Raw genomic sequence first — 11109 nt, forward strand, 5'->3', positions numbered from 1 at the left:
AGTGGGAGTTAAGGTGGAAAGGCTAGGATAGAATCCTGAAATTTTTTCAGATTTGCATGTGAGTTGTGTGTTGATTTTGAATGGGCATTTCTTAGGCATTGTTAGGCCCAAGCCACAGGGAGTTAGTACTTGGGTTGTAGTTGAGTCCAGAAGCCATTAATTAGAGAAACCCAACCATTTAGTGAGGTGCACACACCAAAACTTAGATTCTGTCAGAACAGGGGACAGATTGAGTTTAGTACATTTTGGAGATCAAAAAGTTGGATTAAGAGTAAGCCCTCATTAGGAATTGATTACTACTGATACTAGGGAGTTTAAGGAAGAATTTCAAGTCGAACCATGGAGGTTTAGAGTTAGAACCAATGAGTTTAAGTTAGTCCAAAACAGGGCAGTTTTCGGGACACTCATTTAGAGTTGTGTCAACTTTGAGCTTAGGCCCAAGAAAATCTAGGAAGGCCCTTAGTGTCATTCAAAGTGCACAAGTTAGCTTATAGACTTAAGAATCCAGTAGGTCAGTTTTGGTTAGGAATATTTGAGCTTTAGTGGTGTTAAAAACCGAGAGTTGCCTAAGGTGTCGCCATAAGTATGCAAGTGAGAACGCCTTCTTTTAGCGTTTAGTTTTATGGACCCTATGAGTGAGGCATGAGTGAGCCCTAGGATTTGAATTTATATATAGGTCAGTGGAGTGTTAGGCCAAGGTTTTGGCTAAGAGAATTGGAACCACCAAGTGTAGGCCCTTCAAAAGTCGAGACTAGTTTAGTAGTGTGTCGCAAGTGGAATTGTGGAGATTTGAGAGTGAGATCATTCAAGTCCCGAATAAAGCACCAAGTCTAAATAATAGTATGAGTATACCTATATGTGTTATGTGCTCCAAGGTGCTACTATATGTATATGTGCATGGTATTGTGTGTTAACTTAGTGTTTTATGCAATATAAGACACTAAGCGTTACTTGGAGTCAATTTGTGCATTTGGTGTTAGGGTTGTTTGGTGTCATAAGAGTCCGTAGTAATGAGAGATTCTTATTTTGTAGGATCAAGTGAAGATAGGAAGCTTGCCGTCAAGGTCGAGTAGTGCTCCCGTCACTCCCAAGACAAGTCGTGTGTAGTCAAACCTCTCAAGGCAAGTGTCCTTCCCTTGTAAACTTATATTGTGCAAGTGTACTCTTTCTTCGTAATGACATTATGCGAGTGTTTCCCCTTGTTGAATTGATATTATGCAAGTATACTCCTTTTGTTAATTATATGTTATGCAAGTACCCTGAGATACTTATTGGAACCATGATAGCTTGCTTGAATTTGATATTGCCCATTGTTATAAGTACCCGAGCTTGATTTGAGTTAGTATAATTGGTATACCTTGATCACCCCAAACTCATTCAGAAGCATTTCGCACCTTTAATAATCATTCATATACCTTGTTGTATTCCCCTTGACTTAGTCTTTAAATATCCTTATTGATTATACATTATCGAATTTCCTTGCGAACTTGAGAAAGTTAATCCCTTCGAATCATATCACCATTTTCGATTGCTTATCATTTCCTTTCATTAAACCCTGAGATAACGATTCATTTGTACACTTTCTTATTACCCCTTACTATGATACTCGAACATTGAAATTTCTTTGATACCCTATGATTGTAACCCTAGTTGAGATTCCTACCTTTATGGTTTATTGATTCGAACTCTTTTACAATACTTTCTTCCTTGATTGTTAAACCATTGATATTCATCTTTGATAACCTCTAGTGAGAAGATTGTTCTTCTATCAATAAGAATCTCGTAATCTTAATCCTTTGATTTTTGATCATAACCCTATTATTTGAAATCCTTCGGAATTGGAATGATTGATACCCTTACTTATAATCATTAGAATTTCCCTCTGTTAAACTATTGTTACTCAACCCTGATTATTCCTTTAAATCAGTAAATTGTTCCTTTGCATTGAACCCTGAATTAATTTCCTCACCTTGATAGTTCAATTCGTCTGGCAATAAACCTTAACTTAGTACAACTGTTGTTGAGTTTGGCATAGAATTCCTTAAAGAAGTACTCAATCCTTTCATGCCTAAAGAGCTTTTGAAATGTTATTATTTCTGGCATCAAATTTTTATCATACTGTAAAGTTTTTAAAAGCCAAATTATCAAAGGGACAATAAATGTTTTCTTGAGAATAGTGAAGATGTTACTGTTTAAGAAATTTATTATCAATCGGCATCAGTTTTTAAAATAATTAAAAAGTTGGATTTTCAGTCCCAAAGGGGGACAAATGTTTTCTTTAGATAGTGGATCTGGACTGAGACGCGAGTCCTTTCCACACTTAAATTGTAGGCTTAAAAGTTGCCTAGGGATCCCGTTAATGTTTTAGAACCCAGCGAGGTTCGGGATTACTTCACGGCTGATCACCGGCTGTAATCCGTAGCGTCATAAAATGGTTTTTGGATTAAGAAATGATTTTGGAAATGTTTTGTTACAAACAAATGATGCCATCACCCAAAAGTTCATCTCTTATTGCTATTAGCTCTATCTTCACATTGTCATTCTTTCATATGTATCTTGATTCATATTTTGTATCGTATTGTTTAGCACTTACTGAGCATTTGGCTCACTACTTGCTTTCACCCTGATATTACAGCTAGCAGCTATGGTTAGATTCAAGCAGACCGCTTGTAAGTCCACTGGAGATGCTGAGGCTTATTTGAGAGCTCAGGTAGGTAGCTGAAAGTCTATTGTGAGGACCGGTAGTTATGAAGTTTTATTAGTTTGTAGGGTTGGACTGTTCTTCAAACACTAAACCTAGCGATCCTGGATATTGTCTGTAAATAGCCTTTTGTAACATTGTTTTATTATTAAGTCATTTATATTGTTAAGTGTAATTTGGGGATGTGACAATACAAATATATTTGCATTAAATCCACTTTAAAAAAAAAATAATTCAATACAATTCCATAATTAATTACGGGGATAACCCGGTACACCATAAATCACACATACATAATAATAAAATAAAACTGAGCTGACAAAAACTATACACATACTTTATTTATTTAATACTTTCACAATTACATATTTAAGTAATTAAAAAATACACAAGTCGTTATATCCTTCCCCCTTAAAAAGATTTTGTCCTCAGAATCTGATCTAACTAAATAAGTGAGGATATTTGTCAAACATATCTGACTCTAATTCCCAAGTAGACTCTTCTACTCGGGGATTTCAAACATACTTACTATAGATATACCCTCATTTCCAAGAACTCGCCTTTAACGATCAAGAATTTGGATCGATCACTCTATGCAGAACAAACTTGGACAAGAGCCCATTGGCTTCTAATCAATCACTTAATTCAAATCAGATACTTATCGCTTTAACGTTGACATGCAAAACATATTATATTTATACACTGTTGTGACGGTAACATCAATTCATGAACAACTTTATCTATATTTATCAATACCTCGAACGATTCACTAAATTTAGGACTTAACTTGTCCCTTCTACTCAGACTTATCCAATCTCTTCCAAGATGAAACTTTTACTAACACTACTGGTCCTATTTCTATATTCATACTCTCTCTCGATACAAATCCGCCTTCTTTCTTTGTCTACTCCGAGCTGCTTCAATCAATATCACTACGCCCTTTGGTGTACTGAATTAACTTAGGATTTGACAACTTTCTTTCTCCCACTTTACCTCAATAAAGTGGGGACCTACACTTGTGTGGCATTCTAAAGTTGACATCGATGATAATGATCATCCCAGTTTTTTTCCTAAAACTTAACCTTTCAACATATTTTATATTTCCTGAATCGCTTCCTCACTTTGACCCTTCGTTGAAGGATGATAGGCGGTACTCATTTTCAACTTAGTTTCCAAATATTTAAACATCTCCTATTCGTTTCTATCAGTTAAGGCTGAAAAGTAATCTCATATATTCACTTATTATCACCTTTAGGTATTTGAACTTTATATTCCACTCTTTCCAATTCGTTTATTAACTCCTCAGTGGTCTTACTTACGTCCAATCCTTTCTTTCTGCACCAGGCATCTGTTACCATACAGCTTTATTTAAGTAGTTGTTAATGGATTAATCAGAATCTTTTGTTAACCTCGGTCAAAATTTTATACTTGAAAACTCAACGTATAGTTGCTTTCCTTCTAATCTTTGGAGGAAAATCCTTGGGCATTCCACACGGACTTTCTTATTCTTTGAATAGTTGAGGATGTTATCAATAAATACAATTCGCTTATCTGAGTACTCCTTATACACCATGTTCTTTAATTCCTTATAGTCAACTGATACACTTGTTATTTCACATAATATCATTAGAGCTTGCAATGCTCATAACTCATTTTATTCGTAATCTCTGATATGTTCTCAGGTCGGATCTTAAGTTAATCCCCGAAACATAATACACTTCTTGATTTGGTCTCGTAAGTAATCAATTCTTTATAGGGGTCACTTATTCTTATTCGTTGTTTTGTAAAGTCCCGATAATCCGTACACAATCTCATAATTTCATCCCTTTTCTCTAACAACATCACTGGTACACTTTATGATTCGCTTCTTGTAAAACCACTCCTTGGTCTGCCTTGTCCACTAGGCCTCCGATACTTCTCCTTAATTCTTTGACATGTCTAACACTTCCTAATCCATTTTGAAATTTCCTTCTTATACCTGGTTATCACTATTTTTCTTTAAATTTCCGTATATCTTGGCATTTTTTAAATAAATTAAATACTTTATATTATGAATTTCCTGTAGGATCTCATTTCTTAATTCTTTTTACTTGTAGCATCCAGGTGCTGGAAGAAAACCTGAGAATATCGTGATCGTTCTTCTGAGTGCATAAATTTCCTTTTACTAACTGTTAACATCGTGATCCATTATCTTCTCTTGACATCTCTTTATTTTTTTTCTTAACAACTCTGACTAAAAGGTCATACTACCCATCCTTGTTTCCTTTAAATTATATATCTGACTTGCAACTCCAACTTCTGAAGTTCCATAGGTAATTCTTTTCGGTGCAGTCTCTATGTTTATTTTCTCCTTTTTGCTTATCGCTTGCCACTATATTTGCTTTTCCTTGTGAATACATACTTCAAACTCTTATGGTCCGTATAGATCTCAGACCTTTCTCTATACATATCATGTTTCCCAATCTTTCAAAGCGAATATTATTACTTCTAATTCCAAATTATGAGTAGGATACTTCTGCTCATAAGGTTTCGGTTGTCTGGATGCATATACAATAACTTTATTGTGCTGCATCAACACACATCCTATTTCCTTATGTGAAGTATCACTATAGACTACAAAATCTCCTTGATACTTTTAAAGTGATAAAGCAGGTGCTGTAACCATTCCCTCCTTTAACTCCGCAAAACTTCCTTCATCCTTATCCATTTCATATAAACTTCTTGCTTTTCCTGGTTAGCTTCGTCAAAGGTGTTGCAACTTTCAAGAAATCTTGAAAACAATTTCGATAATAACCGGCCAATAACAAAACTTCTTACTTTTGTTGGTGTTTTTAGTCTTTCTTTATTCATAGTAACTTTAATCCCTGTTAGATCCCCTTTTGTCTTCTCCTCACTGACTATTTATACTAAGAATTATACTTCCTGCCATCAAAGCTCTCACCTTGTAAACTTTACATACAACTTCTTTCATCTCCGACTCCCCAGTTGTCATTAAATGCTTCACATGGTCCTATGTTAACTTCAAGTAACACAAATACAGCTTATCCAGATATTCCTTAAAGATTCTGTCTATCAAGTTTAAATATTACCGGTATATTGGTTAATCCAAATGACATCACTAGAATTTTATAGCAGCAGTACTTAGTTCTGAAAATTACCCTCGATATGTCCATAGGTTCAATCTCCAATTGGTAACACCCAAATCTTAAATCAATTTTAGAAAATACTTTGCTTCTTTCTATTTGATTAAACAAATCAGTAGTTTGAGGTAACAGATACTTACTCCTGATAGTAAAATTGTTGAGCTTTCTCTAGTCGACGCATAATCTCATACTTCCATCTTTCTTATTAACAATTAGTACAGGTGCACCTGATGGGTACACTAGGTCTAATCGCTCTTTCTTCTAACATTTCTTGTATTTGCTTTACTAATTCTTTCATTTTAACTGGCGCTATTCTGTGCAGGGCCTTGGACACTGGCTTCATTTCAGGTGCTAAGTCAATCGCGAACTTAATTCCTCTATCTGGAGGAAATTTTGGTAATTCGTCTGAAAACATATCTTGAAACTCGTTAATTACTATAAAATCTTCAAATTCTGTTTGCTCCTGACTTTTATTTATAATCTCCATAGTGCTTACCTCTTGGTCACCGTAACCTCTTAGCTTAAGTCATCGTTAACAAATTTTTTACCTTCCTTCATCTTTTGAACCTCATCACATTCTCATTTGGCGTATTCAGAACTATCTTTTCATCACTATGGTCTATCTGGGCATCACTCTTAAATAGTTAATCCATTCCTTAGAATAATGTCAAATCCTCTTATCTTAAATGATATCAATTTTTCACAACTTATTGCCAGAAATCTCAATTCCACCATTAGTACTCACTTATTTAACAATTACATATTCTTGACTTGCTAGTCCTTTAGTCATAATCTTATCAATTCAACAGGGTAATTCATTTTATCAACAAAACCTTGAGAGATAAATGATCAAGTTGCTCCCACATCTTTCAATGCTTTAATGCATAAGGTATCCACAATAATCATTCACGTCATCACATCTGAATTCTAAATAACATATTTCACAGGAAAATTACAAACTCTCATTCTCGGAGATGTATTCCTTATTGGAGTAGATTCCCTTGACTCTTAGTGCATCCCTGTCTGGGGCTAGTGATTTGCAATCCTCGCCATATGCCCTTGTTTCCTTTCCATGCATGAGAGGTGGATGGAACCTTGCTCGCTTAGTTTATAATATGTTGATTTTTGTTTGAAAAATCTTGCAAAGAACGAAGAAGGATTCACAATTTAACAAAATTAGAATTGAAAAGAAAGAAGAAGTAATGATCTGAATATAAATGAGAAAACCACATTGGTACTTAAGATGGCCAGTCTTTCGTACCATATGGCATACATTACATGATTAGGTGGCGTCCCACCCGACTCTTCGTCATCCCGACAAAGCGTCTCACCATAATACTGCTTGTCCCAATCAGAGAACAAAACTTGGGGAAAAAAATTAAATTTGAAAGGAACGCAATATCATCCTTTTCGATATCATCGTAAAGAGTTTATTAAGAAAAGAAGTTTATACATATTTAGGAATCAAAAAGGAATATACGCTGTAATATTGGAGACAAGAATGATACCATTGGTCACCATCCATATTTCACTTATATTCATCTTTCGAGCTTGTTCAATCATATCCCAATTGTGTCATATAACAACTTTAGAAGGTACACTGAAATGCCTTCTCAAATTAAGCATTATGGTAGATTCTTACTTGTTAAGTCTTGCATCTGTAACATCGCACCTACACGTATCATACTTTAACAATTCGATCAAAATGGCGTTCTTACCAGATAACCTCGAGTTTCCTCTTTTTAGTTTAAAATAACCACGAATCATTCAACATAATGATCCTTTTTGTTGATAATATTCTTCTTTTAGAAAAGTATGGAAATCTTCCCAATCTTCTTCGGTCATGCTCAGGCTTCTGTTAAATCAATAAATTTTTTGAACTCTGATAGTCCTAGTAATTGGACGAATAGTTACTCCGTACTCTGATTCTGTTGTTAATCTTATCAAACAAGATTCACATTCTGATGTTAGGATTAATCAAAACTGCCTCGTAATAACGGGTCCATTTGGCCTTCGAAATCAACCATACTAATTTCTGGAACACGTACTTTCTAAGTACTCTGGTCTTATAACAAACAAGAAACTCAAGTAGTGACTTGACAACCAATTTTTAAAACTTATTTTATTCAAAAAGGCTTTTAGAAATTTTGTAAGGGAAAATCTTTTTCGAAAACTTGTTGTTAGGTCCCAATGTGTTTGTAGAAGGGGGGGTTGAATACAAACAGTACCGAATAATCGAATTAAATGCGGAATAAAAAATGTGAAACAAAATTCAAGTTAAATAAAAATATTATTAAACTTGAAAGGTGTTACAACAACTGTATCGATTACAAGGAATTAATCTCAAATTAATTATCACAAATTTAGAATAAATTCGACATGAACTTTTTCTATTTTTGCAATAATTAGAATCAAATGCTAAACACGATTTGAGATTAAGTTCTAGGGATTTTGATCCGCTAGATTGTTACACAAGAACAAGAGAATGATTTCTAGTTGATTGGATTTAACTTTACAAACTAGAAATTTAATCTTGAAGTAAGCAGATGAAAAATGAAATATTTGTTGCGGCTGCTGTGTTCTTGTTTTTGACTTGTGTATTGGATGGATAATTGAACTGCTGCTTGTCTGCTTCTTTTTAATCAACAGAATAGAATTGAACTGGCAAGACAATCCTGAGCTCAGCAAGACAATCGGTAGGACAATGGATTGAACTAGCAAGACAATCTGAATGAACTAGCATGACAATCAGAATGAACTAGCAAGACAATCCTCCTCCTAGTATAACTTTCGGTGAGACTATTGAAAATGGCCTAGCATGACAATCGGTATGACAATCCTGATTGTCATGCTAGTTCATTTTCAATTGTCTTGCTGATTTAATGCAGATTTTAATCCAATTAAAATTCTGAAAATCATTAATATTAATTCAGAATTAATTAATCAATTAATTCAATTAATCAATAAATTAATCTTTGCAGATATAATTTATTTTCTTAATTAAATTATATGTCTTAATTAATTAATAGAGAATTAATACTAATCTTGAGCAGCAACCATTCTTCTGAAAATCTTCTGAAAATTACTGTCAAGTATGAATCAATTCCACCACTTCAATGTTGACACTCGATGTACTGTCTGGTTCATGAGTGACTAACTTCCGTGACGTTTCTTCAAGTCTTGACCTTGATACTCTTGATTTTCTTCAGACTAAATCCTTGTAATTAATTGATACCCTGACGAGATCTCTTTCACTTGATTAAATCCACAATCCTGATTTATATCACTGAGGCTTGATCAATTTCTTGAGCTTCTTCCAGTGAATTAAGTCTTCAAGTCTGTAGATGAACCTTGTTTCTGAATCCTTTGACAGATATTACTTTGCGAGATCTCTCTGACGGTAGATCCACTATTTACTTATTACATTCTTATTTGAGTTGAGTTGAATCCTCGAATATACAAATAGGCTATGACATATGACTTACAATCTCCCCCTATTTGTTTGTTAGACAATAACACACAAATACCTAGAGGATAACTCAACTAACAAATAAGAAAAAGATATAAACATACATGCAAAGTAAATAGCAGAAAAGTTCTGGATGAGATTTAACATTTTCCAGATTCCAAGTAGATGTTCCTCTAGACTGAACATATCTTCAAGTAGTTCCATCTTCATTTGTACAACCACATTTCCTGTTGAGAAGCCCATATCTCTTGCTTCTCCCCCTATGAGAATCAACTGATTAAAGAAGATCACCTTCATTTTACCACCTCTCCCGTACAATAGGATCCGCAGATAAAAACCAATGGTACTCCCCTAACAGCTTCTTCCCTTACTAGGAAATCACCTTGTGTTTACCACCTCTCCCGTACAATAGGATCCGTAGTTACAAACAACAATGGTGTGGTGTAGTGTACATTTTTAGGATCTTTTTCTTCCTCCCTGCTATTTTTCCCCCTTAGTTGAGGAATCCTCCAAACTATTACTTAAGCTTTTATCTCCCCCTTAAAGAAGGAATGTATGCCGTCGTCTGAAGGAGTTCTCATATTTCACTTGGTTGGAAAAGAAATAACAAGTAGTTTCTCTTTCTTCCTCACTGTGAGTGTGTGATTGTGTTTTAGTGTACCTCACATGTGTTTCACTCTTCTCTCCACTCGTGTTTACACTCATTCTCACAAGTGTATCACTCTTCTCTCATAGCTCCATAATCCAGCTGTACCTGCAAGGAAAATCACCTTAGCCATCCTTAAGAAGGTCACAGGTGGTGCAATGGGAGTTCACAAATCCCCATCCCTGTTAAACTCGTCAGATGAATCTGAGTCATAATCTACAAGTTGCTAGTTTCCTTTTTAGGATTCCATATTTGAATTCTGGGAAGGTAAACAATGATCAAACGAATTTAGCATAAAGATCAAAGTTCCCTTCTAATGTCTGTGAAGACATTTCCTTGTGACTCATCAGGTAATATCTGAATCATTGTCAACAAGTTGCCGATCTGCGCCTATGTCAGATCCACAATCCACAGATGCATCCAGGGGATTTAAGCCTGGGGAGGTAGATACTGACCACTGACATATGGCTTTTGGATCAGTATCCTCTCCTAACACCTGTAAAGGCAATTGGTCCACTAACGAACCTTGAACAATCGAATCTGACCTTAAAATGGTCGAAATTCTTGTTTCCGTCAACTCATCCTTTGTGTGTGTAACCTCTTCTTGTGCATCAAGAATTGTTTATGTTTGAAGTGGTGACACTACATCGGATACCTTGGCTGACATGCAAAATTCAATAGACGCACCCTGTTGAGAGAATGAATCTAGTAACTGTTTTTGTGCCTTTTCAGCCATTACATCTTTTTGAGAAGATGTATGGGGGCTAGCAGTTGTCTCGGTTTAAATACTACTCATCTATGTAGGAGACAGAGCTACTGGGTTGACTACAGAACCTTCCTTATGTGGTGCACTAAGGCACTATCTCCCTCACGCTCATTCATACTACATTTAGTGGTAAGAGAGTGTTGGTTGGTTCTGTTTCTGTGTTTGTCTTTACAGTCTGGGATAGATGTTGTGGGTTTTCAACCTCATGACTGTCAATGAAAGAAAGTCATTGGAGACTGAACCTGTATCACAGAACATATGGTAATGGAGAGAAAATGATTTACAATAGTGATTTCAAAAGATTTTACATGAAATAAGAAATCACTAATGTAGAAAGAAGTTTGATTTTGTTTTTCAATATGAATGAGTTTTTGATAAAACATT

This window comes from Apium graveolens, chromosome 4, assembly GCF_009905375.1.
Source record: "Apium graveolens cultivar Ventura chromosome 4, ASM990537v1, whole genome shotgun sequence".
NCBI classification, from domain to species: Eukaryota; Viridiplantae; Streptophyta; class Magnoliopsida; order Apiales; family Apiaceae; genus Apium; species Apium graveolens.